General features: G+C 43.4%; 1 protein-coding gene across 3 annotated transcripts in view; it reads right to left on the bottom strand.

The window, feature by feature from the left end:
- LOC115153707 (partitioning defective 3 homolog) overlaps positions 1-20,150 on the bottom strand; it is a 555,114-nt gene that overhangs the window by 102,158 nt on the left and 432,806 nt on the right. The gene's annotated exons all lie outside the window — the stretch shown is intronic.

Raw genomic sequence — 20,150 nt, 5'->3', positions numbered from 1 at the left:
GCATCAAAGCCAAAGGAACTGAATAATATTGAGAAATGCTATAGATGGAAGGAAAGTAGTGTAGAAATCTACCAAAAAAACAATTATGCAACAACAGATTCAATCTCTTCTTGACATGTTCCTGGACAAAATGTGTCACTGTAATAGTGAAGGTGTAAACACAGCAGTAGTAAACTTAAACAGTATATTTGACCGCTAAGCTTTCCAATCAAATCTAAAAATGTCAAGCAGACAGCCTAAGAAAATTAACAACAATGACAAATGGTTTGATGAAGAATGCAAACACCTAAGAAAGAAATTGAGAAACTTATCCAACCAAAAACATAGAGACTCAGAAAACCTGAGCATACACTATGGTGAATCACTAAAACAATACAGAAATACACTATGGAAAAAGAAGGAACAGCAAGTCAGAAATCAGCTCAATGTAATTTAAGAATCCGTAGAATCTAACCACTTCTGGGAAAATTGGAAAACTCTAAACAAACAACAAAACAAAGAGTTATCTATCCAAAATGAATATGTATGGATAAACCACTTCTCCAATCTTTTTGGCTCAAATACAAATCTTAAAATCAACTATTAAAGACAACCAGAACCTACTGAATTCTCCAAATACATTGAATGAACTTCAGGACAAAATACAAACCCTCCCACCCAAAAAGGCCTGTGGGGGAAATGGTACCCTAAATTAAATTATAAAATATACAGACCACAAATTCCAATTAAACTTTTTAACATCCTCCTCAGTTCTGGCATCTTCCCCAATATTTGGAATCAAGGACTGATCACCCCAATCTACAAAAGTAGAGACAAATTTGACCCCAATAACTATCGTGGGATATGCGTCAACAGCAACCTTGGAAAAATCTTCTGCATTATCATTAACAGCAGACTCGTACATTTCCTCAGCAAAAACAATGTACTGAGCAAATGTCAAATTGTCTTTCTACTAAATTACCATACGACAGACCACGTATTCACTCTGCACACCCTAATTGACAAACAAACGCCTCCCGAGTGGAGCAGAGGTCTAAGGCACTGCTTCGCAGTTCTAGCTGTGCCACTAGAGATCCTGGTTTGAGTTCAGGCTCTGTCACAGCCGGCCGTGACCGGAAGACCCATGGGGCAGTGCACAATTGGCCCAGCGTTGTCCGGGTTAGGGGAGGGTTTGGCTGGCAGGGATGTTCCTGTCCCATCGTGCACTAGCCACTCCTGTGGTGGGCCAGGCGCAATGCACACTGACACAATCGCCAGGTGTACGGTGTTTCCTCCGTCACATTGGTGCGGCTGTCTTCCGGGTTAAGCGGGCGTTGTGTCAAGAAGCAGTGCGGCTTGACTGGGTTGTGTTTCGGAGGATGCACGGCTCTTGACCTTCGCCTCTCCCAAGTCCGTACGGGAGTTGCAGCGATAGGACAGGACTGTAACTACCAATTGGATACCACAAAATTGGGGAGAAAAAGGGGTATACATTTTTTTATTAAAATGAGGCAAACAAACAAACCAAAACAAAGGCAAAGTCTTCTCATGCTTTGTTGATTTAAAAAAAAGAACGTTCAACTCAATTTGGCATGAGGGTCTGCTATACAAATAGATGGAAAGAGAAAAAATACGACATTATAAAATCCATGTAAACAAACAACAAGTGTGCAGTTAAAATTGGCAAAAAACACACACATTTATTTTCACAGGGCCGGGGGGTGAGACAGGGATGCAGCTTAAGCCCCACCCTCTTCAACATATATATCAACGAATTGGCGAGGACATTAGAACAGTCTGCAGCACACGGCCTCACCCTACTAGAATCTGAAGTCAAATGTCTAATGTTTGCTGATGATCTGGTGCTTCTGTCCCCAACAAAAGAGGGCCTAAAGCAGCACCTAGATATTCTGCTCAGATTATAAATTGTAAATCTTAGGTAGATACAAATAATGGTGTTCCAAAAAAGGTCCAGTTGCCAGGACTACGAATACAAATTCCATCTAGACGCCCTAGAGCACACCAAAAACTATACATAGCTCGGCCATAACATCAGCGCCACATGTAACTTCCACAAAGTTGTGAACGATCTGAGAGACAAGGCAAGAAGGGCCTTCTTTGCCATCAAAATAACATAACATTTGACATACCAATTAGGATCTGTCAAAAAACACTTGAATCAGTTGCAGAACCCATTGCCGTTTATTCTTGTGAGGTCTGGTGTCCGCTCGCCAACCAAGGATATGGACAAACCCATATCCTCTGTGTACAACGTAAAACACCAAATAATGCATGCAAAGCAGAATTAAGCAGATACCCGCTAATAATTAAAATCCAGAAAAGAGCCGTTAAATTCTACAACCACCTAAAAGGAAGCGATTCCCAAACCGTCCATAACAAAGCCATCACCTACAGAGAAATAAACCTGGAGAAGAGCCCCCTAAGCAAGTTGGGCCTGGGGCTCTGTTCACAAACACAAACAGACCCCACAGAGCCCCAGGACAGCAACACAATTAGACCCAACCAAATCATGAGAAAACTAAGAGAATTACTTGCCACATTGGAAAGAATTTACAAAAACACTGAGCAAACTAGAATGCAAGTTGGCCCTATACAGAGAGGACACCGTGGCAGAATACCTGACCACCGTGATTGACCCAAACTTAAGGAAAGCTTTGACTATGTACAGACTCAGTGAGCATAGCCTTGTTATTGAGAAAAGCCGCTGTAGGCAGACCTGGCTCTCAAGAGAAGATGGGCTATGTGCACACTGCACACAAAATGAGGTGGAAACTGAGCTGCACTTCCTAACCTCCTGCCAAATGTATGACCATTTTAGAGACACATCTTTCCCTCAGATTACATAGACCCACAAAGAATTCGAAAACAAATCCAATTTTGATTAACTCCCATATCTATTGTGTGAAATACCACAGTGTGCCATCACAGCAGCAAGCTTTGTGACCTGTTGCCATAAGAAAAGGGCAACCAGTGAAGAACAAACACCATTGTAAATACAACCTATATTTATGTTTATTTATTTTCCCTTTTGTACTGGAACTATTTGCACATCATTACAACACTGTATATATACATAATATGACATTTGAAATGTCTTTATTCTTTTGGAACTTTTATGAGTGCAATGTTTACTGTTCATTTTTCATTGTTTATTTAACTTTTGTTTATTATCTATTTCACTTGCTTTGGCAATGGAAACAGATGTTTCCCATGCCAATAAAGCCCCTTAAATTGAATTGAAACTAGGAGAGAGTGAGAATGAAAGAGTTATTTGTGTTATACACACCGAGCAGATAGGTAGCCTGGGGGGAAAAGGGAGGGGGGGGGGGGTTATAAAGGGTATGGGGGTCTACGGGGCGTGTGTAGGAGGTGAGGAGGTCGCAGGGGACTCTGAATAATGAAGAGGAAAGCTCCTTCACTTCCTTAGTTTACCCTGTGCCCTTTAATGAGGACCCCTGACACCAGGGAGGAGGTGATGTGACACATTTGGCAGCATGGCAAATTGACCTGGGATTCTGATGGATGACTGACATCTCCTCAGGGTTCTAAACTCCCCTCCTTTCTCCTATTCTAAATAGATGGAGGAGAAGAGGGGGGATAAGAAAATAAAAGTGCTGAAGCAGACCTGGAATGATAACTGCAAGCAATTTACTTTAGAGCCTAACTAGAATTAAAGGTTCAAACGTCAAAATGTTCTGCTGCATGGAAAGTATTTGCCAGACGTGGTAACTTGAAACCTTTTTTGAGAGTATGTGTGTGTGTGCATGGGTGTGTGCATACCCTTATGTGTGGCCTATCTTGTGCTATAACTTTTATTGAGATAATGGCAATAAGGTCAGATTCGAAAGTCATCCAATTATTTTACACAATTTATTGTGATAATATAGAGAATCAGAGAATAAAATAGCTTGACGGTCCATGTTAATAGCTATCACATGTATAAATCCATTCAATATCATGTATGAATCAATTTCCCTATGTGACCCCCAAATCTCCATTCTACGATAGGTACTGTATGGCAGCTCACCCAATGATTTTGTGTTACAATAGTGGCTCCCGAGTGGCGCAGCGGTATAAGGCACTGCATCTCAGTGCTAGAAGCGTCACTACAGACCCTGGTTCGATTCCAGGCTGTATCACTACTGGCCGCGATTTGGAGTCCCATAGGGCGGCGCACAATTGGCCCAGTGTCGTCCGGGTTAGGGTTTGGCCAGGGTAGGCAGTCATTGTAAATAAAAATTTGTTCTTAACTGACTTGCCTAGTTATATATAGGTCAAAAAAATAAAATACAATTGAAATAAAGCCAGCTGGTACAGTGAGGCAAAAAAGTATTTGATCCCCTGCTGATTTTGTACGTTTGCCCACTGACAAAGAAATGATCAGTCTATAATTTTAATGGTAGGTTTATTTTAACAGTGAGAGACAGAATAACAACAAAAATATCCAGAAAAACGCATGTCAAAAATGTTATGAATTGATTTGCATTTTAATGAGGGAAATAAGTATTTGACCCCCTCTCAATCAGAAAGATTTCTGGTTCCCAGGTGTCTTTTATACAGGTAACGAGCTGAGATTAGGAGCACACACTTAAAGGGAGTGCTCCTAACCGCAGCTTGTTACCTGTAAAAAAGACACCTGTCCACAGAAGCAATCAATCAATCAGATTCCAAACTCTCTATCATGGCCAAGACCAAAGAACTCTCCAAGGATGTCCGGGACAAGAATGTAGACCTACACAAGGCTGGAATGGGCTATAAGACCATCGCCAAGCAGCTTGGTGAGAAGGTGACAACATTTGGTGCGATTATTCGCAAATGGAAGAAACACAAAAGAACTGTCAATATCCCTCGGCCTGGGGCTCCATGCAAGATCTCACCTCGTGGAGTTGCAATGATCATGAGAACGGTGAGGAATCAGCCCAGAACTACACGGGAGGATCTTGTCAATGATCTCAAGGCAGCTGGGACCATAGTCACCAAGAAAACAATTGGAAACACACTACGCCGTGAAGGACTGAAATCCTGCAGCGCCCGCAAGGTCCCCCAGCTCAAGAAAGCACATATACATGCCCGTCTGAAGTTTGCCAATGAGGGCAACTGGGTGAAAGTGTTGTGGTCAGATGAGACCAAAATGGAGCTCTTTGACATCAACTCAACTCGCTGTGTTTGGAGGAGGAGGAATGCTGCCTATGACCCCAAGAACACCATCTCCACCGTCAAACATGGAGGTGGAAACATTATGCTTTGGGGGTGTTTTTCTGCTAAGGGGACAGGACAACTTCACCGCATCAAAGGGACGATGGACGGGGCCATGTAGCGTCAAATCTTGGGTGAGAACCTCCTTCCCTCAGCCAGGGCATTGAAAATGGGTCGTGGATGGGTATTCCAGCATGACAATGACCCAAAACACACGGCCAAGGCAACAAAGGAGTGGCTCAAGAAGAAGCACATTAAGGTCCTGGAGTGGCCTAGCCAGTCTCCAGACCTTAATCCCATAGAAAATCTGTGGAGGGAGCTGAAGGTTCGAGTTGCCAAACGTCAGCCTCGAAACCTTAATGACTTGGAAAAGATCTGCAAAGACGAGTGGGACAAAATCCCTCCTGAGATGTGTGCAAACCTGGTGGCCAACTACAAGAAACGTCTGACCTCTGTGATTGCCAACAAGGGTTTTGCCACCAAGTACTAAGTCATGTTTTGCAGAGGGGTCAAATACTTATTTCCCTCATTAAAATGCAAATCATTTTATAACATTTTTGACATGCGTTTTTCTGGATTCTTTTGTTGTTATTCTGTCTCTCATTGTTCAAATAAACCTACTATTAAAATTATAGACTGATCATTTCTTTGTAAGTGGGCAAATGTACAAAATCAGCAGGGGATCAAATACTTTTTTCCCCCACTGTATAATGCTTTATAACTTGTTAAAAGCATGAAGTGGGCCTTTAAAATGTCTTATACTTCCTGCATTTTCAAAAAGACATATCATAATCAAACACAATAAACCTAAAGGCCATCCCACTTGAACCCACAATAACGCTGTGGTGACAGCTCCAGTATATAAACCTCATAATTATGTCCCACCATCGAGGATTCTACTGGCACTGAATTATGACTTGTACAGCCTTATTCTGGCGAAGAATTATGAACCGTACAGGCTTTATCGTTGGACCATTTCTCTTTACCTCTCCCAGGGGTATACTCTACGTACAGTACATGGCCGAACACTCTTCCCCTACATTCCCTAATGGCCGACTAGTGGAGATTAACTAATAGATATTTGGAGAGTTATGGTCCAGTGGGGTGGTTGCTTTTCATTCAGTGTTTCCCTCTCTGGTTAATTTAACGTTAGAATAATGGCTAAAGGGGATGTTTAAAGAGCCCCTGGTGGGGGTGAGTTATGGGGAGGGAGGTGGGGGGGGGGGGGGTGAGTTATGGAGCGTGTTGGGGATCACAGCAGAGCACCTCACCATGGCCTGGAGAGAGAGATGAATGATGGGATAGGCGCTTACAGCTGCTCCTCACCGGGGAGGTAGAGGGCCGTGGACTAGATTAAACTCCATTCAGCCTCCCCATCTCTCTTTGCCTCATTTTCTCTCTGTTGTCTCTGTATTCTTGCCTTTTATAGAAATCTGGATTAAATCAGAGTCAACATTCCAGTTAAAACTAGTCACTCTGCTTCAGGATTCGTTAAGTATGGGAGGTTCTAAATAAACACTTCTAAAGAGACACTAACGTCTTTAGCGTGAGATATTGTAAACACTATCTTTTCTATCTTCTCTTTTTTCTTCCTCCCCTTCATCCTCTTTTCCATCCACTCTGAATAAACTGCTAACAGAGGACCATTTTCTCCCCCTGCCATTGCCTGCCTGAAGGCGAGAGGAGGCCGAGGCAGAGACAGGGGCAGGGCCCGAATCGCTTCTACCATGGATATTAAGTGCAGGGATTTGTGTCTGGGGTTTGAAATTGGAAATCACAAGTTTGACTAATCAGCTTTGGAGGTTTTCATTCAGCAAGGGCTATGTGGTGGAGGGAGGAAGAGGGAGGGATGAGGGAGGAGGGTGTGCATGTGACACAGAGTTTTTCACTCTCCCCTCATTTCCATGGGCAGTAAGAAAACGCTGAACCCCCACTAGGTGTTGGAGTGCTTATTCACTGCTTCCATAGGGCCTAAATAACAGCCCCCCAAAAAGATGCCAAAATAGCCACGAGGCCATTAAAACAGACAAAGAGGACACAGCAGCTACCGTATAAAATATATACTTTCTTTCTTCCTTTCTCTCGCTCTCCTTGAATCAGTGCTTTATTCAGAATCTTTAGCCTTGGTTTGAGAGAGAGCGAGAGCAAGAGCTAGGGTAATTAAGAGAGAGAGACAGACAGACATAGGAGGCAGACAGAGAGAGAGGCAGCGTGAGAGAGAGAGAGAGAGAGAGAGAGAGAGAGAGAGAGAGAGAGAGAGAGAAAGTGTGAGAGAGCAAGGGAGAGAGAGAGAGAGAAAGACAGCGAGAGAGAGAGAGAGACCTCATTACTGCCATGACCCACCATCTCATTCCATTTCTAAATCTGGGGCTTTAAAGGGATACTTCGGGATTTTGACAATGAGGCCCTTAATCTACTTCCCCAGAGTCAGATGTGTGGAAGTAGTGGATTACATTTGTATGTCTCTGTGTCCAGTATGAAGGAAGTTAGAGGTAGTTTTGTGAGCCAATGGTAACTAGCGTTAGTGCAATGTCTGGAAGTCTATGGGTATCACCAACTTCCTTCATACTGGACACAGAGACATAAAAATGGGGATCCACAGGTTCACCTGACTCTTGGGAAGTAAATAAATGGGCGCATTGCCAAAATCCCAAAGTATCCCTTTAAGTCTTTCCAGACTGGGCCAATCATTCTGCACGTTTAAACAATACCATTCCAATGTGAGATGTTTCCTTAGCAGGGGCTGAGCCAAGGAGCTCTCTCTCGACCTTTCTATGTCCCTCCTTCCCTCTCTGTCTGCTGTGAGGTCCGTTTTGTTTTGCTTTACTGTCAATGTCACAGTTGTGGTGGATTGACAAAACACAGCCACTCTCAGCTAAGAATAAAGTGTCTGCCAAATGGAAACACTTTGATTTAGCAGCAGGAAGAGAAGGCCCACATTCCCGTACTGAGTAGTCTATTACATTCAGCTTTCACAAAGCTCCCTCCCATCCAATTGTCTTGCATTATTCATCTATTGCTTTCTGTCTGCAGTGTGTGGGGTATGTGGATTTCTACAACAACAATATTGTCACTAACATAAAACCTTTCCAAAATACTGTTCACGTTCCCGACAATCACTAGTAAAAAGGAACATACACACACACGTGCAGTGCACACACACACACACTTCCGAGAACAGGTCATAAAAGTTATGTGGGTTTTAATTGATACCCCGAGTAACACTAAAACATGGCCATTAACCCGGGAAGATGAACCACGGTGGCCATGTTGGATGTCTTTAACGACGGCCATAACGACAGGGCCAGTGTGATTCTTTATGTTTAATATGGGTGACAGGGAGAAGTGGTTCCATGGTGTCTCTCTCTCTGGGACACTTACAGCCCATTAACCACTGCTCCGCTCACCTGGACGCACAGCAGTTAAACTAACGGATAGGAGGAAGGCGCACACACACATACATCCTCAGAATAAGCTGTCACACAGAGGGAGAGAGAAAGAGAGAGAGAGTGTGAGAGAGAGAAATCTGGGATATGAATTGGATGGAGGGAGGGAGGCAGGGAAGGTAGGAAGAGAGGAGAAACATTTTTTCTTACCAGAGATCTGCATGGGGTTTGGACCAATCATCTGAAGCAATCTAATAAGACTGACTGGGTTAAAATGCCAGCGGTTATTAACCTTCCTTCCATTCTATTGTGGAATAAACAAAACGACCCAGGTTTATGGGGAGAGACATCACATTCCCCAGTCCTTTTTATAAGACAACGCCAATTTCTCTTAAACAGAACCCAAGAACCTCTGGCACCAGGAACTAGACGTCTGTGTCCCAAATGTCAACCTAATCCCTATTTAGTTCACTACTTTTGACCATGGTCCAAAGGGCTTTGGTCAAAAGTAGTGCATTATATATGGAATAGGGTGCTATTTGGGATACAGCCTAGACGTCTGCAGCAGAGCAGAAAGACTGCTTATGACATCACTCTGCCATTACAGACAGTCAATAAGAGAGAGGGTGGCTGTCATTATTCTCTCGCTAGCTAAGCGCTAAACAAATGTGGTTTTCACAGGCCAATCCGATGGCATTAAGGCAGGCTGCTGGCCTCTGGGTCTCGGGTTGCCTGATAAACCACTGCTCCTGTCCCCACTGAGGCTCCATAGAGAGGCCGTTAATGCTCTATCCAGACCCCTGAGGAGCACTGTAAAGGGGGAAGACGACCATTCTCCTCCCCTCCCAGGCCTCCTGGAACCGGTCTGCTCTGCTTAATGTACCTGACAGGAAAGAAGAGGTCATGCACAGAGGAAATGAGGACCATATACTGGCAATACAGGATGTAGTCACGTACAGTAAAACACACAGGCATACACACACACACACCGGCACAAATACCCACACAATGGCACACACACACATACACACACAAAGCACTGGATTGTTTCATTCTTTCTTCCCCAAGACATGATCTCTGATATGTGAACAAGGATTAAGACAGATGGAATGTGCCACTCATCAGTACTGTGGATTTGAAAGTATTCACCCATTCAGCTCCCAGTAATTACAATGGCTCTCCAAGAGATCCGATTTGCTGCTAGCTAGGAGCTTGTTCAACGCAGGGAATTGGAACGACAATAGTACGACTGACAAAGGAATATGGATACTGCTCTTAAAATAGGGGACTAATGCCATTCTTTTGACTGAGTGCACGGCATCCACAGGCTCCTTGGCTAGAGATGTGGGTAAGGTAAATTTAATTATGGTCCTGGCTTTAGATTAGAATAAACTAAACCTCATCCGGCTTACACTGCCTAGGACTTACAAACTCACACACACACACAAACTCACACACACACACAAACTCACACACACACACACACAAACTCACACACACACACACAAACTCACACACACACACACACACACACACACACACACACACACACACACACACACACACACACACACACACACGTCAAACTGACAGCTATAGCACCAAAAACTATTTTCTGAAATGTCCCCAGACATACTGTAGGCCTACCTCATAAATTGTTAAAGCATGTTAAAAGCACAGAGTAGGTAGGCATATTTTCTGTGGTTAAGACCGGACGTTGCACCATCACAGCCCACAGAAAAAGGCCTTGAGAAATACAGTGCATTCGGAAAGTATTCAGACCCCTTGACTTTTAACACATTTTGTTACGTTACAGCCTTATTCTAAAATTTATTAAATAAAAAACATTTTCCTCATAAATCTACACACAATACCCCATAATGACAAAGCGAAATCAGGGTTTTCAACATTTTTGGAAATGTATTGAAAATCAAAAACAGAAATGCCTTATTTACATAAGTATTCAGACTCTTTGATATGAGACCCGAAATAGAGCTCAGGTGCATCCTGTTTCCATTGATCATCCTTGATTTGGAAAGGCAAACACATGTCTATATAAGGTCCCACAGTTGACAGCGCATGTCAGAGCAAAAACCAAGCCATGAGGTCAAAGGAATTGTCCGTAGAGCTTCAAGACAGGATTGTGTTGAGGCACAGATCTAGGGAAGGGTACCAAAAAATATCTGCAGCATTGAAGGTCCCCAAGAACACAGTGGCCTCCATCATTCTTAAATGGAATAAGTTTGGAACCACAAAGACGCTTCCTAGAGCTGGCTGCCCGGCCAAACTGAGCAATCGGGGTCAGGGAGGTGACGGTCACACCCAATGGTCACTCTGACTGAGCTCCATAGTTCCTCTGATGAAATGGGAGAACCTTCCAGAAGGGCAACCATCTCTGCAGCAATCCACTAATCAGACCTTTATGGTAGAGTGGCCAGACGGAAGCCACTCCTCAGTGAAAGGCACATGACAGCCCGCTTGGTGTTTGCCAAAAGGCACCTAAAGACTCTCAGAACATGAGAAACAAAATTCTATGGTCTGATGAAACCAAGATTGAACTGTTTGGCCTGAATGCCAAGCGTCATGCCTGGAGGAAACCTGGCACCCTCCCTACGGTGAAGCATGGTGGTGGCAGCATCATGCTGTGGGAATGTTTTTCAGCGGCAGGGACTGGGAGACTAGTCAGGATCGAGGGAAAGATGAACGGAGCAAAGTACAGAGAGATCGTTGATGAAAACCTGCTCCAGAGCGCTCAGGACCTCAGACTGGGGTGAAAGTTCACCTTCCAACAGGACAACGACCCTAAGCACACAGCCAAGACAACACAGGAGTGGCTTCGGGACACGACTCTGAATGTCCTTGAGTGGCCAGCCAGAGCCCAGACTTGAACCTGATCTAACATCTCTGGAGAGACCTGAAAATAGCTGTGAAGCGATGCTCCCTATCCAACCTGACAGAGCTTGAGAGGATCTGCAGAGAAGAATGGGAGAAACTCCCCAAATAAGGTGTGCCAAGCTTGTGGCGTCATAGCCGAGACGCCATACACGTGGTCTTCCAGGCTGTAATCGCTGCCAAAGGTGTTTCAACAAATTCTGAGTAAAGGGCCTGAATACTTATGTAAATATGATTTTTCAAAGTTTAAAAATATATAAATTAGCAAAAATGTCTAAAAACCAATTTTTGCTTTGTCATTATTGGATATTGTGTGTAGATTGACGACGGGTAGAGGAGGGAGATCTGAATACTTTCTCAATGCATTGTGCATTAGATTCTGTGTGTGGGGGATTAGATTCTGTGTGTGGGGGATTAGATACTACACTGCGTGCACAATTATTAGGCAAATTGTATTCCTCGGGATTAATTTTATTGTTGAACAAACACAATGCTCTCAGTCAATCCAAAATGTTATTGAACCTCAAACCTGAATGTTTAACAAAGGAAAAGTGAGTTTTGTATTTCTCAGGGAATATATAAGTGTGCACAATTATTAGGCAACTATTACTGTGCACAATTATTAGGCAACTAAATTCACAAAATTATTTCTCTCAACTCACTTGTTTATTCTCAATTTTTAGAGTAAGTGTAAAATATAAGTTACACAAAATGACAATTATATAACATTTTGGGCCTTATTGGGCCAAATATTGGGCCTATTCAGTGCCCAATATAGCCACCCTTATTTTCAATAACTGCCATGAGCCTTCTATCCATGGAGTCTGTCAGTTTCTTGATCTGTTCACGATCAATTTTCGCTGAAGCAGCAACCACAGCTTCCCAAATGCTGTTCAAAAAGGTGTATTGTCTTCCATCACTGTAAATCTCACGTTTGAGAAGGGCCCACAAGTTCTCAATAGGATTTAAGTCAGGTGAGGAAGGGGGCCAGGTCATTATTCAGGCATCTTTGAGGCCCTTGCTGGCTAGCCAAGCAGTGGAGTACTTGGATGCATGTGATGGAGCATTGTCCTGCATAAAGATCATGGCCTTCTAGAATGCTGAGGACTTCTTCCTGTACCACTGTTTGACGATAGAATCTTCCAGAAACTGGCAGTAGGTTTGGGAGTTGAGTTTCAGTCCATCTTCAACCCGAAAAGGTCCAACTACTTCATCCTCAATGATAGCAGCCCATACCAGTACCCCTCCTTCACCTTGCTGGCACCTGACTCAAAGTGGTGCCCTGTGTCCATTACTGATCCAGCAACGGGCCCATCCATTTGGTCCATCAGGAGTCACTTTCATTTCATCTGTCCATAAAACCTTTGAAAAATCCGTCTTCAGGTATTTCTTTGCCCAATCTTGACGCTTCAACTTGTGAATCTTATTCAGTGGTGGTCTTGTTTCAGTTTTCTTGACCTTGGCCATGTCTCTGAGCACTTGACACCTTGTACTTCTGAACACTCCAGGTAGGTTGCAGTTCTGGAATACGATGGCACTGGAGGATAATGGATTCCTGGTAGTTTGACGTTTAATTCTTCTCAAGTCTTCTGCAGTTAATTTGCGCCTTTTCTTCCCCATACGTTTTTTTGCGCCCCAGTTGACTATTCGCAACAAAACGTTTGAATGTCCGGTGGTCACACCTCAATAGTTTAGCTATTTAAAGAGTGTTGCATCTATCTGAAAGGCATTTTAAATTTTTGGCTTTTCAGGGTCAGTTAAATCTCTTTTTTGGCCCATTTTACCTGAGGTAATGAGGCTGCCTAATAATTATGCACACCTTGATATAAGGTGTTAATCACTTTCGCTACACCCTCCCTCATTACACAAATACATATCACCTAAAAATGATTAAATCCAATAAGCATTCAAGTTTATATGGTTTGGAGTTCGAAAATGTGAATAGAAACAATGATAAGATCAGAATACTCACTTGCCTAATAATTGTGCACGCAGTGTATATATGGGGGATTAGGTTTGTTATTGTTTTGGTTGGGAGATGGAACTACAGTATCGGAAAGACAAAGGGTATGATATAGAGGATATAGGAAGGAAAAAAAGAGAAGAGAGAGGAAGTCATCCAAGGGAGTCATCTGCTTGCTGACGTGCTGTGTGATGAGCCCTCTGTCACTCGCTCTCCTCCTCGATCAGCTGCTTTTCAATCACATTTATCACCCAGTCTATTTTTGGGTGCTCTGTGTCGGAGTAGAGGATATCTAAAATGAAACTGGGGATGCTATGTTTGCAGTGGGACCCATGATTAGGTTATGAAATTGGGTTATCCATCATGGGAGAAGTGTCTAGATATTAAAAGGCTCACAGAGATACTGCAGAGCATAGCTACAGTAGTAGTCACAAAATAGGAAGAACCTCCTCCTCCCCGTGACCCGGAAACCAAGTCAAAGTGTTCAATCAAAACAGTTCTCATAAAGTGCAATCTAGGATGACAATGTAGTTCGTTTGTTTATAGCGTGTGGTGTGTGTGTTGTGCTGTCAATTATGAAATCTAGCATTCATCTTGATTAACCCAGAATTAAAGTCTTGCATTATTGGTCAGATGCTCGATAAGGTTCTAGGGTCTATACCTGTTAAGAGAAGAGATAGGACGAGGATCGGAAGCGGAATGAAGAGCTCCACCCGCTCTCTTTGCAACTTACGTGCAAGTTTATGGGCCATATGTACCCTCCCCTTCGGGAATTCCAAAGACACTAAGACCTGAGAAATTGTGATTTGTCCGAATAACCAGTGACGGAAAACCCAAGCACCGTAACTAATGCTGCTGGTTATCTCATGCACCCCGTTGTGTCATGACAGATCTACGGTACCGTTTATGTTTATGTACAAGAGATGAATCTAGCATTGGAAACTGAGTGCCGCTCTCGCTTTGCATTGATGGAATATTATGAATTAAGAAGCAAAAATAAATATTGGTAAGTTTACTTGAAGGGTACCGACATAAGGACTTCATAACACATTCTTAAGGCATACATTGCTTCACCAGTGCACAATATTGAGCGAAGTCAGAGATTCCCCAAAACCTTTAGACGTGCTGCATGGGATTAACTCTCTATTTACTGCAGCTAAATGCTGAGGATGAACTGCCCTCGGGGTGCACACATCTCGACTAGGCCCCTGCCTCCCTCCAACCCATCCCCTTCCAGGGGGCATCGTGTTCTTTCGTTCCTAAATGAGAACAATTCTTTCATGTTACTGCTGAAAACTCATTATGTGTAGTATAGTCTCTCTGAGGCAAGGCACCTATTTGAAGGACACTGATAAAATATACTGAACAAAAATATAAACATTTTCTAAGATTTTACTAAGTTACAGTTCATATAAGGAAATCAGTCAATTGAAATAAATTCATTAGGCCCTAATCTATGGATTTCACATGATATGCATCTGTTGGTGACCGACACCTTAAAAAAAAGTAGGGGTGGATCAGAAAACCAGTATCTGGTGTGACCACCATTTGTATCAATCAGGATGTTGATTGTGGCCTGTGTAATGTTGTCCCACTCCTCTTCAATGGTTGTGCGAATTTGCTGGAATTGGCGGGAACTGGAACATTATGTCGCAAACGTCGATCCAGAGCGTCCCAAACATGCTCAATGGGTGACATGTCTGGTGAGTATGCAGGCCATGGAAGAACTGGGACATGTTCAGATTTCAGGAATTGTGTACAGATCCTTGCGACATAGGGCTGTGCATTATCATGGCGAAACATGAGATGATGGCAGCGGATGAATGGCACAAAAATAGGCATCAGGATCTCATCACGGTATCTTTGTGCATTTAAAATGCCATCGATAAAATTACATTTTTCGTTTGTTGTCCGTAACTTATGCCTGCCCATACCATAATCCCACCACCACCATGGGGCACTCTGTTCACAACGTTCGCCCACATGACGCCATACACGTGGTCTTCCAGTTGGACGTACTGCCAAATTCTCTAAAATGAAGTTGGAGATGGCTTATGGTAGAGAAATTAACATTCAATTCTCTGGCAACAGATCTGGCAGACATTACTGCAGTCAGCATGCCAATTGCACGCTCCCTCAAAACTTGGGACATCTGTGTCATTGTGTTGTGTGACAAAACTGCACATTTTTAGAGAGGCCTTTTATTGTCCCCAGCACAAGGTGCACCTGTGTAATGATCATGCTGTTGATCAGCTTCTTGATATGCCACACCTGTCAGGTGGATGGATTATCTTGGCAAAGGAAAATGCTCACTAAGAGATATGTAAATGAATTTGTACACAAAATTGGAGAGAAATACATTTTTTTTTGTGTGTGGAACATTTCGGGGATCTTTTATTTCAGCTCATGAAAGCAACAATTTACATGTTGTGTTTATATTTTTATTCAGTGTACATACTGTACTATGCATTAAAATCAGCTTGATCCATTTAACAGTGAAACACAGATGTTATGTCCCAAATTGCACACTATTCCCTTTATAGTGCACTACTTTTGACCAGGACCCATAGGGCTCTGGTCAAAAGTAGTGCACTATATACTGTATGGAATAGGGTGCCATTCTGAACACATACACTGTAGTGTAGGAGCTGGAGATTGGGAGAAGTCTCATCCGGGCTGTTTGCTTTCTTAAATTAATGTAATGGTACAAACGGAAGGATAAACTGCCTTTCAGCTCTCCATCTCATCATACGCATCCCACAGGGGCTCCTCTCTCCTCTCCTCTCCTCTCCTCTCCTCTCCTCTCCCCTCCCCTCCCCTCCCTTCCTCTTCTCCCCTCCCTCCTCTGCCCTCCCTTCCTCTTCTCCCCTCCCTCCTCTCCTCTCCTCTCCCCTGCTCTCCTCTCCCCCCTTTCCTCTCCAAAGCAGGGGGAAGAAATGAGCGATAACAGACGTAGAAGATAATTCACTTGCTTTGCCTCGAAGATACAAGTTGCTATCTGTGCATAAGCCGGGCGATAAGGCTGATGTACATTTGCTACATTAGAGGCCGAGGTGCTATCGCTGGAATTCAGATAGAGGAGGGAGGGAGGAAAGGGTGCATGCACACCACATATCTGTCTATATATGTGTGTGTGTGTGTGTGTGTGTGTGTGTGTGTGTGTGTGTGAGGGGTTTGTGGGTAAATGCACTTACTGTATATAACATGTGTGTGTACTGTACCCGTGTCTATTTCTATGATTTGTTTGTGCTCGTGCGTGTGGACTGTGTACTTGAAATGGAGAGAAAAACACCTTTCAGCATTATGACTATAACATCTTATATGTAGCACCCAAACTCACTCTCTCTGCCAACAACATTGACTCATGGGTTACTGTAAGTCAAACTAGAAGACAACCTCTCTGTACCTCCTATGTTATACATCACATGCCTTCCTCTGAATAGGATAAAATTCCCTTCCATTGAAGAGAAACGGTGCTCCAGACGTTTTCTGTGACACTCGTTTCCCAGCCTCTCAGGGACACACACACAAGAGTAATGACAAACATTACCAGATGTCAGAGGCAAACAAAATACTTTCAGAACGCCGCAGCTGAAATAGTTGGGGGAAACTCCTACAGGTAAATTCAATAAAGCCGTCTTTACTTTACCTATTGTATTACTTGGTAGATGTAGAAAGGAAGCGAGAGAAAGTCGGCATCCCACATGACACCCTATTCCTTACACAGTGCACTACTTTTGGCCAGAGCCCTAGGAGCCTTGGCCAAAAGTAGTGCACTATAGAATAGGGTGCCATTTGGGACAGACGCTAAAGGAGCTGGATGTAATACTTACTGAGAGCATCTTGGAACAACAAGATGCGTTTCAAACAGACAACCATGAATTATGCAAGTAAATAATAAAGTGCTGCTGCTGTGTAACTGCAATTAACATAGCAGAACAGCAGACCATTAAGGCAATGTATCTATTACTGCATGGCACGCGCACATACACACACACACACACACACAAATGTTTATTCCCTTGAGGTCGATGAAAGAAGTTATTGAACACGTATGTCCATTAAACAGATGCAATGAGCTCAACATGTTCATTTATTTCCATATGAATTATTAAAAGAACGGCTTCTTTAATACAAAAATCGCTCAGGATGCTATCTACAACGTGATGAGAAAACAGCTTTGATTGCATGTTAAATTAAAATGTTACCATAAAATGCACCTGAGATTGATGGTTGATTTGGCGCTAATTGAGCCAAGCAAACAGGCAATAAAAAAAACAATAACAAAGCAATCAATGTACATTACAAGGACTTGATTATCTTAAGTAAATTATGTTATAATTGTAGTATGACTAATAATTATTCATATAAGACAACGAGGAAGCATTGGAACAATCATGTTCATTTTACATTTTGGTCATTAGCAGATGCTCTTATCCAGAGCGACTTACAGGAGCAATTAGAGTTTTGCTCAAGGGCACGGCGACAGTATATTTCACCTAGTCGGCTCGGGGATTCAAACCAGCGACCTTTTGGTGACTGGCCCAACGCCCTTAACCGCTAGGCTACCTGCCGCCCCACACCCGCTATATACACACTCAATGACATAAAATACCCATGCAAGGACTTTAGGTTATGATGCAGTTGTTAACATACAGTGAGGGAAAAAAGTATTTGATCCCCTGCTGATTTTGTACGTTTGCCCACTGACAAAGAAAGGATCAGTCTATCATTTTAAAGGTAGGTTCATTTGAACAGTGAGAGACAGAATAACAACAAAAATATCCAGAAAAATGCATGTCAAAAATGTTATAAATTGATTTTGCATTTTAATGAGGGAAATAAGTATTTGACCCCCTCTCAATCAGAAAGATTTCTGGCTACCAGGTGTCTTTTATACAGGTAACGAGCTGAGATTAGGAGCACACTCTTAAAGGGAGTGCTCCTAATCTCAGCTTGTTACCTGTATAAAAGACACCTGTCCACAGAAGCAATCAATCAATCAGATTCCAAACTCTCCACCATGGCCAAGACCAAAGAGCTGTCCAAGGATGTCAGGGACAAGATTGTAGACCTACACAAGGCTGGAATGGGCTACAAGACCATCGCCAAGCAGCTTGGTGAGAAGGTGACAACAGTTGGTGCGATTATTCGCAAATGGAAGAAACACAAAAGAACTGTCAATATCCCTCGGCCTGGGGCTCCATGCAAGATCTCACCTGGTGGAGTTGCAATGATCATGAGAACGGTGAGGAATCAGCCCAGAACTACACGGGAGGATCTTGTCAATGATCTCAAGGCAGCTGGGACCATAGTCACCAAGAAAACAATTGGTAACACACTACGCCGTGAAGGACTGAAATCCTGCAGCGCCCGCAAGGTCCCCCTGCTCAAGAAAGCACATATACATGAAGTTTGCCAATGAACATCTGAATGACTCAGAGGACAACTGGTGTAAGTGTTGTGGTCAGATGAGACCAAAATGGAGCTCTTTGACATCAACTCAACTCGCTGTGTTTGGAGGAGGAGGAATGCTGCCTATGACCCCAACAACACCATCCCCACCGTCAAACATGGAGGTGGAAACATTATGCTTTGGGGGTGTTTTTCTGCTAAGGGGACAGGACAACTTCACCGCATCAAAGGGATGATGGAAGGGGCCATGTACCGTCAAATCTTGGGTGAGAACCTCCTTCCCTCAGCCAGGGCATTGAAAATGGGTCGTGGATGGGTATTCCAGCATGACAATGACCCAAAACACACGGCCAAGGCAACAAAGGAGTGGCTCAAGAAGAAGCACATTAAGGTCCTGGAGTGGCCTAGCCAGTCTCCAGACCTTAATCCCATAGAAAATCTGTGGAGGGAGTTGAAGGTTCGAGTTGCCAAACGTCAGCCTCGAAACCTTAATGACTTGGAGAAGATCTGCAAAGAGGAGTGGGACAAAATCCCTCCTGAGATGTGTGCAAACCTGGTGGCCAACTACAAGAAATGTCTGACCTCTGTGATTGCCAACAAGGGTTTTGCCACCAAGTACTAAGTCATGTTTTGCAGAGGGGTCAAATACTTATTTCCCTCATTAGCGTTTTTCTGGATTTTTTTGTTGTTATTCTGTCTCTCACTGTTCAAATAAACCTACTATTAAAATTATAGACTGATCATTTCTTTGTAAGTGGGCAAACGTACCAAATCAGCAGGGGATCAAATACTTTTTTCCCCTACTGTATATGTGTACTGTATGGTGTATGCAGGTGTCTGAAACAGCCATCTTTATGGGGCCAAGCGTTAAACACCACAACTGGCATTCCAACACCTGTGGACAGATACAGATAAGACTCATGCCTACAGCTTCAACCTGGGTTACACTGGAGAATCCATCTGGGTGAGTGATGGTGAGGAGCTGATCTTAATAATAATAATAATGATGATGATGAAGACAAAGGGGGATAACAACTGGATGAGGAGGAGGAAGAGGGGCCCTGGTGTCAGACCTACATTAGCAGCTAGCCTGTAGCTCTGCAGAGCAGGGGTCCTGGCATTAACGAGGATGACGGAGAAGGAGTCCATGTGAGCTGATGAAGAAGAGGGTGAGCAAGAGGAAGATGATCCCTGGTGTGGGACCTGCATTAGCAGCCAGCCGGTAGCTCCACTCGGCAGGGGGCCTGACATTAACACGGCTGGGCAGCTGTGAAAGAGCCCTGTTTGAGGTGTGAAGA

Source organism: Salmo trutta, chromosome 2 (assembly GCF_901001165.1).
Source record: "Salmo trutta chromosome 2, fSalTru1.1, whole genome shotgun sequence".
NCBI lineage: Eukaryota > Metazoa > Chordata > Actinopteri > Salmoniformes > Salmonidae > Salmo > Salmo trutta.
The sequence above is the reverse complement of the archived record's forward strand: the minus strand, read 5'-3'. Positions and strand labels throughout refer to the sequence as shown.